The sequence below is a fragment of the Chelonoidis abingdonii genome, chromosome 2, assembly GCF_003597395.2.
Source record: "Chelonoidis abingdonii isolate Lonesome George chromosome 2, CheloAbing_2.0, whole genome shotgun sequence".
NCBI lineage: Eukaryota > Metazoa > Chordata > Testudines > Testudinidae > Chelonoidis > Chelonoidis abingdonii.
In genome coordinates this window covers 272637786-272652433 of record NC_133770.1, presented here as the reverse complement: position 1 = coordinate 272652433, position 14648 = coordinate 272637786, and the positions used below count along the sequence as shown (strand labels likewise).

Below are 14648 nucleotides of genomic sequence, written 5' to 3'. Positions count from 1 at the left end.
TTCCCTTTTTTTTTGCTTTGCTATTTACAAAGTAACTCACTGTTTCCTTTAATTATCCTGTTACTTTACTAATTGATAAGAGAGTTAACACTTACAATTTATCTTCAATTTAAAATAAATAAATAAATAAATAAAGCTAATCCGTGTAACACCCATGTGTGGTATGTAAATATATCAGTTTAACCAATTATGGTATTTTACAAGTGGTGAATTGAGTTAGAGAAAATAATGATTTGTTAGAGATGAGATTTGGACTCAGGAGGTTTTGGCCTGTGTTTAGATCACTATCCCAACACCACTGATAAAAGTAAATATACCAATTTTTCTTTGTAGGTTTTTATATAGAAAATCATGGATAGAATTCCTTATGACCGTAAATAAAAATTGACTATCCAAATCTGTTATCTATAAGTAAAAATGAAAACATTCCACAGTTGAACCTTGAGAATGGAGGTTGTTCATAACTCTGAAATGTTCATAACTCTGAAAAAAAATATTATGGTTGTTCTTTCAGAAGTTTACAACTGAACATTGCCTAAATACAGCTTTGAAACATTACTGAACGTTGCCTAAATACAGCTTTGAAACATTACTATATGGAAAAAAATGCTGCTTTCCCTTTAATTCTTTAATAGTTTATGTTTAACATAGTATTGTACTATATTTGCTTTTTTGTTTGTTTGTTTGTTTTTTGCCTCTGCTGCTGCCTGATGTGTTCTTCCAGTTCCAGTTGAGGTGTGTGGTTGACTGGTCAATTCAGGGACTCTGGTGTTTGTAACTCTGAAGTTCTGCTGTATTGAGTTAGATTTGACATTTAACTTGGAAGCAATGCAACTCTTCTCCCTGCTATAGCCATGCCATTTTTATCTGTGCACAGGCAGTTCAGAGAAGATTTATGATTGAGTTGCCATAACAAAAACAAAGATTTCAATGTTCATCAGCTTTCCTTTTACCTTCCTGTGGAAAACATTAGCTTGGAATGTTTTTACTTATTTTATTATTTTTTACATTTAATTATCTTCATTTTCAAGGGTAGTGCAGAGTTGGTTACAGGGAGAAAAAAAAGCTCTGAAGAATAGCTATAAATATCACTCACAGAATTTTTCTCTGAGTTAAATAGGGATGAATAATAAATAAATAAAAGTATCAACTGGTAATGGGATTCTTGCATATCAAGCCACCACCTTTGAATTACAGTAATAAGCTATAATTGCTCCTAAACTATTTGACAGGCAGCAACAGCACCATCATCAATTATGATCAAAGTTTAGGTGCTTACCTGAATCGGGGGCAGGGCAGAGCTACTACATAACAGAGGGCTCTTAAGGAAGGATGATGGGTGCTCCAGGGCTGGAACACCTATGGAAAAAAACTAGTGGGTGCTCAGCACCCACCAACCATGCACTGATCAGTTGTTCAGAGGGTCCCTCCAATCAAGTGCTCAGTGAGCCCTGTCGATCAGCTGTTCGGCGGTGTGTGGAAGGTACGGGGAGGGGATGGAGCTGTTAGTTCTAGGTTTCTCTTGTTAAAGTAGAGTTCTCTTATTTCCTAAAAGAAAATACTTACGTACTCTTTTCTAGAAATAAAGATGAGGTGTTCTTAGAGCTTAAGGTTTCATAAGAAGAGGTTCTGGAGCAAACTGATAAATTTAAAAAGCAAAGACTCACCAGGCTCAGGTAGTATACATCCAAGAAGTCTGAGGGATTTTAAGAATAAAATGACTGAACTGTGATAAAAATTCACATTGTTCTAGCCTATGCTATGATCTCTCTCTCTCTCACCATTTTTAACTCTTTAATCTGTTCCCATGCTGATTTAGCAAAAATTACCCATGATCTTTACCTGTCCCTGCTCCAGTTCAGTTGTATTTTGAATGATGCAGAGATATCTTTGTATTATTGACCTCCTTAACAAATGTTTTTGTCTCACCTGTGTGTTCCATGATACCTGTCAGGTTTTCCTTGGCTCATTAAATAATTCCTTCAAAACCTTATTGATTTTATATGCTTTCAGTCTGGTTCAACTTTATTGTAGGTGGAGTCTTAAGCATGAGTCATTGTCATACGTAAACAAATTGCCAAGTGATTCTTGGGAGAGCTGTGTCCAAAAAAGGACAACCTTATAATCTCAAAGTTAATTAATCAAACCAAGAATTTGATGGTTCATATATGCACACATCCTCTTATTTGAAGAACATTTGGGTCTCTTACTATAGCAATTCTGTTACTTCACCAGGAGCCTTAAAAATCCATAATCAACAGTTATTGTTTTGGGGGTTTTTAACATTAGATGAACTCAGTTTATATTATTTATTTGACTTAGTTATTGCTTTCTTACAACAACAATTTCACATAATGGGTGGGATTTTCAAAAGCATCTGAAGATTTGTCAACATGAGGCTACTCAGGAAAATTAACGCAAATCAACTAAAGGTGTGAAGTTAATGCACATAAATTAGAGCACATTTAACACCCATGTGGATGTACTCATTCAGGAATAATTTCTTTTTAAAATTAAATACAGTAACTCCTCGCTTAAAGTTGTAGTTATGTTCCTGAAAAATGTGATTTTAAGCAAAACGATGTTGAGCAAATCCAATTTCCCCATAAGAATTAATGTAAAAGAGGGGTGAGGGAGAAAAAAAAATCACCAGACAAAAAACTATGTATTATATAGATATATACACAGTACATGTTTTAAACAAACAATTTAATACTGTTCACAGCTATGATGATTGTGAAGCTTGGTTGAAGTGGTAGAATCAGAGGGTGGAAGAGGAAGGAATATTTCCCAGAGAATGCCTTGCTGTTAAATGATGAACTAGCACTCAGCTGAGCCCTCAAGGGCTAACATATTGTTATTAATGTAGCCTCTCATTAAGGTAGCACGAACAGGAGGGGGGAGTGTCAGCACAGCAGTCAGAGACAGATACACACCTTGTGTGGGAGAGAAAGACAAAGAGAGAGGTACACACTGCCTCTTTAAGTTAACTGATCCACTCTTAACTGAATTGTCTTTTTAAGTGGATCAGGAAGTTGAGACAGCAGCTGCTGCCCCAAGCTCTCTCTGTCCGTGCCCCCTCCCTGCTCTGTATGGAGAAGGGGGAAGAGGGATACCCTGACATTAGCCTCCCCTACTCCTCATTATCCCCCTGCACAGCAAGCGGGAGTCTCTGGGAGCAGCTCCAAGGCAGAGGGCAGGAGCAGCACATGGCAGTGAGCAGGAGGGACAGCTGAACTGCCGATTGATAGCCTACTGAGTGGCTGCAACACATGGAACTTAGGGGATTGGGGAGCTGATAGGGGGGCTGCCGGTCCACTCTGGTTCCTAACCCCCACCAGCTAGCTCCAATGGACTGCTCTTCCTGCAAGCAGTGGACAAAGCAGGTAGCTGACAAACAACGTTAGAAGGGAGCATTGCACAACTTTAAACAAGCATGTTCCCTAATCGATCAGCAATGTAAAAACAAAAGAACATTAACCGGGATGACTTTCAGTGAGGAGTTACTGTAAATTAAAGAAATATTCCCAGTCCCAAAGTTTATATAGTCTAACTGAAGACATGAAGGGTGGAGTCATGACTCGATGAAAGTCACAGCAAAACTCTGATTAACTTCCAGGGATTTAACTGGAAATGATGAGTGAGAAGACAAACAATATGCATGGACTGGGGTAAGGAGTAACATGAGTTACAACACCAAGATAATTATCTAAGGGTATGGCTACACTTTGAATTTCAAAGCGCTGCCGTGGTGTGTGAGTGTGGTCAGAGCGGCAGCGCTGGGAGAGAGCTCTCCCAGCGCTACATGTAAACCACATCCTTTACGGGTGTAGCGTGCAGCGCTGGGAGCCATGCTCCCAGCGCTGCCGCCCTTATTACACTGACGCCTTACAGCGCTGTATCTTGCAGCGCTCAGGGGGGTGTTTTTTCACACCCCTGAGCGCGAAACTTGCAGCGCTGTAAAGTGTGAGTGTAGCCAAGGCCTAAGACTTGAGAAAACCTTAATAGCTCAGTTTAAAGCTTTCGTTTGATTTAACTTCTTCTGTAAAATTCCTGTGAATTGCTTCCTGTGAGCCTTATATAAGTATTGAGATTTATGGATGGATTTAAGTGTGAAGAGAATAGTCACTTGGCAGACCAGAATTGGAAGTGCATCACAAGCACAGTGGTTAGCATGAAGAAAAAATCAACATGTGACATACATGATAGACAGTTCGAAGCAACTAAAATATTTATGTCAGGGGCTCTCAAACTGGGGATTGGGACCCCTCAAGGGGTTGCGAGGTTATTACATGAGCTGTCAGCCTCCACCCCAAACCTCGCTTTGAATCCAGCATTTATAATGATGTTACACATTAAAATCACTTTTTTATATATTTGGGGGAAGGGGTCGCACTCAGAGGCTTTCTGTGTGAAAGGGGTCACCAGTACAAACGTTTGAGAACCACTGATCTAGGCTATATCCTTTCTGACATTTGTGAAGAAAGCACTCTGACATCTTCACTATGCCCAAATAAATCTGTTAGTCTATAAGGTGCCACCAGACTCCTCGTTGTTTTTGTGGATACAGACTAACACAGCTAAGCCCTGATAAAAAAGAGTGTGTTTTTAAATCAAAGGATAACTAATGTGTGTTAGCTATCCCACTGTAAAAAACAGACAAACAAACAAACAAACAAAACTACCAAAATATGGAGCCAAGGTACTGTAGTTTAATTTAGCGATAAAGTTAGTGAAGTCAACGAGAGAGGGGGTGTAGTGATGATGTTGATTACTACAAAGGTTTTTTACAATCGACTTAGGATTTTACAGAGAGAGAACCATAGTGTGTTATTAACTTGCTGAAAAAACAAACACAAAAAACACCTTTGTGTTAGTGAAGACAATGTTTCAAAAAGCTGTATCCTAAAGATGTCTTCTCAGTGTGTTGAGAGAGCATCTTTGACTACTGCCTGTAGATCAGAGTACTGAGTGTAAAAAAACCTGATAATAAATAGCTTACACTAGAGGGTGGCTATTTCTGGCTGTTCTCAAACAATTCCTGTGCCAGGTGTAAAGCCTTGTGAGGTTTCTTCTTTGAGAATCCTTGTGACTAGGACACAAGAAGGTTAACATTTTTACATAGGCTTCATCTACACAACAGACTTATGTCAGTATAACTATGTTGCTCAGGGGTGTGGAAAATCCACATCCCCAAGTGATGTAGTTATGCGAACCTGAACCTTTGCTCATGGAGTTGTCGTGCCTACACCAGGAGTCTCAAACTCAAATGACCATGAAGACCACATGAGGGCTAGTTCATTGGCCTAAGGACAGCATCACTGACACACATACCCCTTGTTGCCCCCATCCCTTCCCCCACTCCACCCCTTCAATGAGGCCCTGCCTCTTCCCACCCCTTCCCTGCCCACATTCCAACCCCTTCCCTGAAGTCGCTACCCCAGCTTCTCCCCCTCCCTGCCCCAGAGGGTGCATGAGGAGTGTGGCAGGGGCTGAGGGCAGGGAGTTGAGGTGCAGCAGGGGGTTAGGGTGCATGCAGGGGGCTCAAGGCAGGGAATTGGGGTGCAGAAGGGATGTGGGATGCAACAGGAGGCTCAGGGCACGGGGTTGGGGTGTGGGGTGCAGCAGGGGGCTTAAGGCAGGGGGTTGAGTTGTGGGCAGGGGGCTCAGCACAGAGAGTTGGGGGGCGGGGTGCAGGAGGGCTTCAGGCTGGCAGCGGCACACACCGGGGTCAGGGCTGGCTGCCGGCCCCAGCCCTGCTCTGCTCCGGGAAGTAGCTGGAACCATGTCCCTGCGGCCCCTGGGGGAGGGAGACGCAGGGGGTCTGCGCGCTGCTTGCCGATCCTCCAGGTACCTTCTCTGAAGCTCCCATTGGCCGCAATTCCCAATTCCCGGGGAATGGGAGCTGGAGGGGAGGCGATGCCTAGAAGCCAGGGCAACACACAGATGGAGCCCTCTGCTTCTTCCCCCCTCCCCGCCACCCAGCTACGGGGACATGATGCCAGCCACAGGGAGCGGTGCAGGGCTTGAGGGGGCAATCCTGCGGCTGTAGTTTGTCCATCCCTGGCCTGGAGGTAGGCTGGCGGGGGGCGGGCTCAGGCTGCTTGGTAGGCAGCAGGAAATAGCCCCACAGGACACATGCGACCCATGTGTTTGAGACCCCTGGCCTACACCGATGGGAGAAGCTCTCCTGTCAGCACAGGTACTATCTTCTCTAAGTACTACAGCAGCACATCTGCACAGATACAGCACAGTATGTGTAGACAAGCCCAAAGAAAATGGGAAGTACTTCTATGCTGTGAGTTAGATTCTTGTAACATTACAGTTCACTCCAGGAGAGCTCTGTGTTATGTTAAAATGAGTGAATAGGCTCTGACTGCAGAGGTGTTAACTAGCCACTTCAACTTGAATAATCTCTTACAGTATATTAACTGCATATACTAAACAATCTGTTCCAGCTGGTATTTAGCTGTGACCCTCTGACGACCTTTCCTAGACCTGAAGAAGAGATCTGTTTAACCTGGAAAACTTGTCTCCTGCACCAACAGAAAATGGTCTTATAAAAGATATATTACCTCACCGACATAGAACAGTTAAACAGCTTTTTGTGGGGGGTTGGGGAGGAGTCTGTTTGTTATATCAGTGTATTCCCTGGAAGAGAGATACCTTAGAAAATGTTTCTCTAAAAACGAGTATTTTTCAGCAAGTTCACACATTTAGCCACATTAACAGGTATGAGAAACTTGGATAATGGGGAATTCATCAAGATTTACTTCATCTCCTTCCTTAAATGTTTTTCGGCTCTCTTCAGTTCTAGTCTCAGTGACACTACGCATAAGGAGATCTTGCCATTGTCTCCAGACTGGACTGAGTGGTATTAGCTAATACATACATGTTAGGCATAGCGCATCGTACATTAATAGATATTATGTGAATGGTATTAATATAATATTGTGGAGGGGCAGTTATGTTAAGTGAATGTATCATGCTCTTCCTACAATTCTGTTCACCCATGTCAAGCATCCCACAACACTTTGCAGGCTAAAATAACATTAGACATTAGACAACAGGAAGCCTGTCAAAGTCAAGATACATGAATGGTGTGTCCTATCACAGGTTGGGATGTACCTCTATGTCCAGCTGGTTTGGAAAGTGGTATTCAAAACAGAGATAAGGAAAAGAACAGAAAAACAAGTTGAGAAATTAGTGGGTTGGATTTTAGGTGACAAAATACATGCTTTTTAACTTGTAAACAGACCTGATATAAACATAATTGGATTTAGGGGTGTATCTTTGAAGCATATCTTCTGTGTAAGGTGAACATATTTTGAGATAAGAATTGTTTTTTGTATTGTAGTGTTTTGTCTTTAGCTAATAAATTTGGCTGTGTTCAGTTATTTCATCTCGCACATTTTTTTGTAGTGAACCACAAGTAAAGTCAATGAGTTGGCTATATTATTAATAAATAGTGGCTAAAATAGTTTGGTAATCCTTTTTCCACTCTTCCTTTGCTCTAGTGTACCTTCCCCTTATGGGGAGGGATAGATCAGTGGTTTGAGCATTGGCCTGCTAAACCCAGGTTGTGAGTTCAATCCTTGAGGGGGCTTCTTAGGGATCTGGGGCAAAAATTGGTCCTGCTAGTGAAGGCAGGGGATTGGACTCAATGACATTCCAAGGTCCCTTCTAGTTCTAGGAGATTGGTATATCTCCAATTATTAAATTCTGTGACTGCTTTTGTATTGAGGTTAAAAAAAAAATCCTGCTCTGTCTATTGATGTAGAGACTGAGCACAGCTGAATCCGAAGGAAATTAACCAGAATAGCTTTCCTTGTGGACACTCTTACTTCAAAATAGCTATTGCCCTTTAAATTCACATCATACCTAAATCTGAAATAAAGTTCAAGTGTAGACAAGCCGAGTTCCAAAAGCAACCAACTTTAAAGTGACCACCAGAATTTGTGGTGGATTGGCCTTATATTGTCCTCAGTGGAAAAAGAAAATGGTGGCAGCATCAAAGTAGTGGCTTTTCTACATTTGCAAGTTATTTTCCATTAAGGTAGGACATGAATTTAAAGTGCAGTAGCACTTTAAAATTGGCCATATTGGGAGTTATTCCATAATAGTTATTTTTCAATAGCTATTCTGGTTAATTTCCTAGAGTAGACAAGCCCTAAGAAACAGTCTTTAGGAATTGCAATCTCTCCTCAACTTCTGTCTCTTTACTCCTGGGGTCTGTGATCCCTATTCCTGATTCTGAGTGCTTTCTGAAGTGACAAATGTGTTCAGTCTCTTTTTCAGCCTTGGAAATCAGTCTAGTATGCCATGCTGATTTTTTTCGCGACCAGATAAGGAGACCCTTGATGAATCCAAGCACTTGGCTGTGTCCTTCTTAGGATTAGAGACTCCTTTGATACAACTAGTTCAAATTGACCCTACACGAGTAGGTTGAAAGGGAAGCCTGTGTTCCAAGCATTTAGTTTTAGTTTTTCAGAGTTTGCCAGCTGCAAGGCAAAATAAATCTGAGCAAGAACACCCTGTGTTGAAACCCTTTCCTGTGAAGCAGAGAAACAACTGAAGCATAGACACCACAGTAGAAAGGAGCAGCCTCTTTGACACTCATAAATCATTACTACTTCTGCTACCTGCTAGGTTGAGAAGGGAGGAGCTGGCATCTATTGTTTCTGAATTGGTCTACTCAGAGTGCAGAATGTAGGTTTCAGAATATATAACTTGCTTACCATTTGTTTCTTTTAGTATGTAATTTTCTCTTTCTTTGCTATAGCAGATTGGACAAATGATATTGTGTGTTTTTTTGTTAGAAATGTAATACATAACTTCCTTAACATTGATTCATACAAGTATATTCTGCTATTGGTGCTGTCTTATCATAGATATCTCAAGGTTGGAAGGGACTTCAGGAGGTTATCTAGTCCAACCCCTGCTCAAAGCGCAGCCAATCCCTAGACAGATTTTTACCCCAGATCCTGAGGTGGCCTCCTCAAGGATTGAGCTCACAGCCCCAGTTTAGCTGGCTAATACTCAAACTACTGAGCTATCCTCCCACTCTTGATTTAATGCTAAAGGAGGTTGCATGGTGTTATATGGATGAGACTAGATCTCTATAGTTACTGTATGCCAATGAATTTAATATCAGTCTTCAGTGACTATCAAACAGATGTTTCCTTCTTTAGAACTGCAGTGAGGACTGAGTTTGTGCACTATAGTGATTCCAGAATTCTAAATTTGAGATTAAACTATTGGGGTGGAAGACATAGAAAAACAGACGCATTCAGTTATTAAGTTATTACACATACAATTTCCCCGTACTCCTTCCCTTTTAAACTCAAAAGGCTTTATGGCATTAAGTAATGCATTCACATTCCCACAAGAAAGTATTGATAAGATGAGCATAGTTGCCTTGCTCTTGTAGTTTGAAGACGTGTACTTATATTAAAAGTTCTGTTCTGAAACAAGGGCTTTTCCTTTTTAGTTTATTTCGGTACAAATAAAAAGTTAATAATTAATAATGTATCATTCAACATAACCATGCCCCTTAACTACGTAAGACAATGGTTCTTTGTCATGTATAATTTCAACTGAAAGCAGATTCACAGGTGAACTAAAACTGAAAGTGCAAGGAGCAGGAAGTGGGAAAAAATACGTACCATATATACTCGTTCATTAGCTGGTTCGTTTACAAGCCGACCCTCCAAGACGCTTAGGTAAAAATAGCAAAAACTGTATGACCCTTTCATAAGCCAACCCTATATTTCAGGAGTTGGAAAATTTTGGCTCCTGGCCTGTTAAGGTAAGCCGTTAACGGGCCTGGATGTTTTGTTTACCTGGAGCGTTCACAGAGCCCCTCAGCTCCCAGTGGCCATGGTTTGCCATTCCCAGCCAATGGGAGCTGCGGGAAGCTCCAGGTAAACAAAACAATGTATTAGATATTCAATGATTCCATAGAGTTTAAAATCATCAAATTTTGGTGTAAACCCTTTTATAAGCCAACACCTGCTCTTCTATGCACCACTTTTTTATCCAAAATATTCAGTTTATGAACAAGTATATTCTGTTTTATGGAGGATTTTCAGTTTGCAAAAAATAAAATCCACCTTTTTTCCCCTCTGAAATGAAATTTTAGTGATATCAGCATACTTGCATAGTGTTTTGATTTTGACAACTGCATTTTCTGATAGCAAATGGTTCCATCTGAGTTTTTTTCTGACTAGCTCTAGTGAAAGCAAACCACAGAGTTCCCTGAAGAGATCAGACCTACAAGGGGCAAAAGGTAATTAGTAGTTTAGGTATAAAATGAGGGAACATGTGGTATTGAGTGATTGGGACGGGATGTGTGTATGAGAGTATCTCTGTTGGAGGAATAACTGAATGAAGACTGAGTCAATAGGTTAACAACTTACGACCCTCTGTATAACGCTGCTGCTTGATCGTTTTTAGAATTTCTATCACATCAGGTCTGTACAACTTTGGTGTGCTCCAGGATCAGCAAAAGGCATGGGCATGAGTGAGTTTAAGCAAGTTATGCATTGAGTGGCAAGTTAACTCCTCCAGTTTGTCTGTTCTTTACTTGCAAATGTTCAGAGTAAAAAGGAGATATGTCTTGTGGAGACTGTAATGTCTAAGAAAACATGGCTGTAAACATGATTCTTATTATCCTAAAGAGGCCTGGCTCTTGAAGCTGCTGGGGATGTGGGGAGAGAGTTTGGTGTTTGAGTTGAACAGCTATCCATGATTAAATTCCCCTGAACTCCCTGCCCTAATCATCACTTTTACTTGGCACTCATTACACTGTGTGGGATTCAGCTCTAAGGCCATGTCTACACTGCAAAGTTAAGTCAACTTAAGTTAGGTTGACATACAGCTACTGCTGTAATTAAACCGCTGTTGCATGTTCACACTACACAGCTTGTATTGGGGGAGCGCATCCACAGTAGCAGCTCTTGCACTGACACAGTGAGCAGTGCATCATGGGTAGTTATCCCAATGTCCAACTCACCATCATCCACCGCAGGGTGTTTTGGGAAGGGTGCGCAATGTCTCATGCGGGCAGTTGCAGCATCCCATGATGCAGTTTTCACTAGCCCATCATTCCATGGGCTTCCTAGTACATTTCTCACCACTTTTCAACAGCCCCTGTGACCTGTGCATCTGCCATCTCCATCAGAAAGCATGAATCCTGGACTGCTCTCCGGTATTGTGGTGAGCATTATGAATACATCACACCTGATCCTGCAGTATTTTCTGAAATACAAGTCTGTTGATAATGCTTTGGTGTCTGCCTTGCTGTGTGCCATGGAAAGAAATAATTCAAGATTGGTTTTGGTATTCACGGAGCAGCTACACGTGGTGGACCGTCAGTTCTGGGCTTGAGAAACAAGCACGGAGTGGTGGGATCACATCTTTATGCAGGTTTGGGATGATGAACCGTGGCTGCAGAACTTTTGGATGCACAAAGCCACCTTCCTGGAACTGTGTACGGATCATGCCCTTACTCTAAGGCCCAAGGACACCAAAATGAGAGCTGCCCTTACTGCACAGAAACAAGTGGTGATCGCTGTGTAGAAGCTGGCAATGCCAGACTGCTGCTGATCATTCCTGAATCAGTCTGGAGTCAGAAATCCGCATGGGGTTGCTGTGATGCAAGTGTGAATGGTCATTAATTGCCTTCTGCTATGAAGGACTGTGGCTGTGGGTAATGTGCGTGAAATAGTGGATGGCTCTGCAGCAATGGGATTTCCTAACTGTAGGAATATTTAGCACACATATCCCTATTGTGTGCCCCAGACCACATTGAGATGGAGTGCATCAACAGAACGGGCTACTTTTCTATGGCATTGCAAGTGCTGGTGGATCACTGAGATTATTTCACTGATATAATCACAAGCTGGTCAGAGAAGGTGTATGACACATGCATCTTAAGGAACAGGCCTGTACAGAAAGCTGCAAGCAGGACTCTTCTTTCCAGACCAGAGGATTATCAGTGGACATGTGGAAATGCCAATAGTGATCCTGGGAGATCGAGCGTGCCTCTTGCACCATGGTCCATGAAGCCATACACTGGCCAGCTTGACAGCAGCAAGGAGCACATCAACAACAGGTTCAGTAGGTATGGAATGGCTGTTGAGTGTACCTTTGGTCGCTTAATGGGTCACTAGTACTGTCTCCTCAGGTTAGATCTCAGTGAGGGCAATATTCCCATGGTCACAGCAGTCTGCTGTGCACTTCATAATATCTGTGTAGCAAAGGAGGAGAAGTTGCCCCATGGGTGGCACATGGAATTTGAACAGCTGTCTGATGACTTTGAGCAGCCAGATACTAGGACTATCAGAGGGGCTAAATGGAATGGTATGTGGATCAGGGAGACTTTGAAGGAATATTTTAACAATGAGCTACAGTAATGTGTGTTGCTGTAATGTGGTGAGCCTGGCATTATTTTTTTGCACTGTGGTATAAACATTGCAATGATTGCTGTGTGTGTACTACTATAAGCATACAAATGCACCTATTGCTACTATCTCTGAATATTAGCAGCAGTCACCACGTGTTGGAGAATAATAAAGATTCATCTACTTTCCATAAGTTGATTTTTATTCTACACCCATGCAAACATACCTATCTCATTCTGAGCTAAACTTCTTACACACAGGAAAAAATGATGTAAATCCTTCAAAATGATTCACACAGGTAGACTCTTATGTCTTCAGTGAGATGCCACTTGGATAATTAGCAATAGCAAATCATGAATCATCTCCTTGCATTGGGGGATGTAAAGGGAAATATATCATGAGGCCAAATCATGTTTTCAGTATCCTTGTTTCTGCTATGCATTTAGCGCATAGCCTGCACAAGTTCCTATTTGGACATTGAGGTATCAAGAAAAGGGTCATTTCTACATTAAAACCAAGCTAGTGGGCCAATCTTGACACCCCTAACTCATGAGTACTCCTGTTAACTTCGGCATTGGACTGTGAGTGAAATACTGGTTCTCCTGACGTCACTGGCAAAACTCCCATTGAGTTTAGTGCAACCAGAGTTTCACCTTTAGTCACGATTTCTGGTACAGATCTCATGAGGGAACTTATATTAGGTGCTTCCATTCTCTTTGCAAGATAAATATGTGGAAAATGAACACTGGGCCTGTGATAGTAACCGAGGGAATGACTAATGCTATTTTTTTCTTATCCATCCAGGGATGTAATACTATTAGGTAATGTAACTGGATAAAATATAAGAAAAGAGAAAAGACTGAAAAGGAAAGTGATACAAACACATTGAATCTGGATTTATATGCCAGTGTATTAGACTGGGGGATTCCCCAGTGTTCTCAGTTGGAATGTACATTAGATTGATATTCAAGTCTCTGAGGAAAAGTTATTTTGTTGATGTTTCTGTTTTACATTTAAATGGATGATCTTTTCCCCCTTTCTCCTCCAACGCTCTGTGGGCCATTTCCCCTCTATTCTCTTGTACAATGAATCAGACAGAGAATTCCAGGAACCTCAGGAAACCTTGAAATTATTTTCCATTGTGGATATGGCATAGAGTAGGGTGTATTTAACAACAAACCTGCTAGCAAATCTATAAAGCAGGTTTATAGAATCATAGAAATTGTAGAAATGTAGGACTGGAAGGAACCTCAGTAGGTCACTTAGTTCAGTCTCTTGCACTGAGGCAGAATTAAGTGTTATCTAGACCATCCCTTACAGGTTTTTGTCTAATCTATTCTTAAAAACCTCCATTGATGGAGATTCCACAACCTGCCTGGTCAGTTTATCCCAGTGCCAAATTATTCTGAAAGGAAATTTTTCCTAATGTCTAACCTAAGTATCCCTTTTCATGTAATTTAACCTCATTGCTTCTTGTCCACCCCTCAGTGGATGAAAACAATTTATCATACTCCTCTTTATAACCAACTTTTATGTACTTGAAGACTCATATCATCTCTCCCTTCAGTCTTCTCTTCTCCAGACTAAACAAACCCATTTTTTAAAAATCTTTCCTTGTAGGTCATGTTTCCTAAACCTTAAATCATGTGTGTTGCTCTCGTTTGTATTTTCTCAGTGTTGTCTATATCTTTCCTGAAGTGTGTTCTGGACACAGTACTCCAGTTAAGGCTTTACCAGTTCTAAGTAGAGTGAGATAATTACTTCTCATGTCTTTCTTACAACATTCCAGCTAATAAATCTCAAAATGATGTTGGGGTGTGGGTGGGTGGAGAGTTGTTGGTTTGTTTTTGCAACGGTATTACAATATTGATTCATATTTAGTTTTACCAATGTAATATATGCCATCATACGCCAGCAATGCCCCTCTGCTATGTACATCGGCCAAACTAGACAGTCCCTACGGAAAAGGATAAATGGACACAAATCAGATATTAGGAATGGCAATATACAAAAACCTGTAGGAGAAAACTTCAGTCTCCCTGGACACACAATAGCAGATCTAAAGGTAGCCATCCTGCAGCAAAAAAAACTTCAGGACCAGACTTCAAAGAGAAACTGCTGAACTTCAGTTCATCTGCAAATTTGACACCATCAGCTCAGGATTAAACAAAGACTGTGAATGGCTTGCCAACTACAAAACCAGTTTCTCCTCCCTTGGTTTTCACACCTCAACTGCTAGAACAG

General features: G+C 41.3%; 1 protein-coding gene across 4 annotated transcripts in view; it reads left to right on the top strand.

The window, feature by feature from the left end:
• CSMD3 (CUB and Sushi multiple domains 3) overlaps positions 1-14648 on the top strand; it is a 1318842-nt gene that overhangs the window by 914610 nt on the left and 389584 nt on the right. The window lies entirely within an intron of this gene.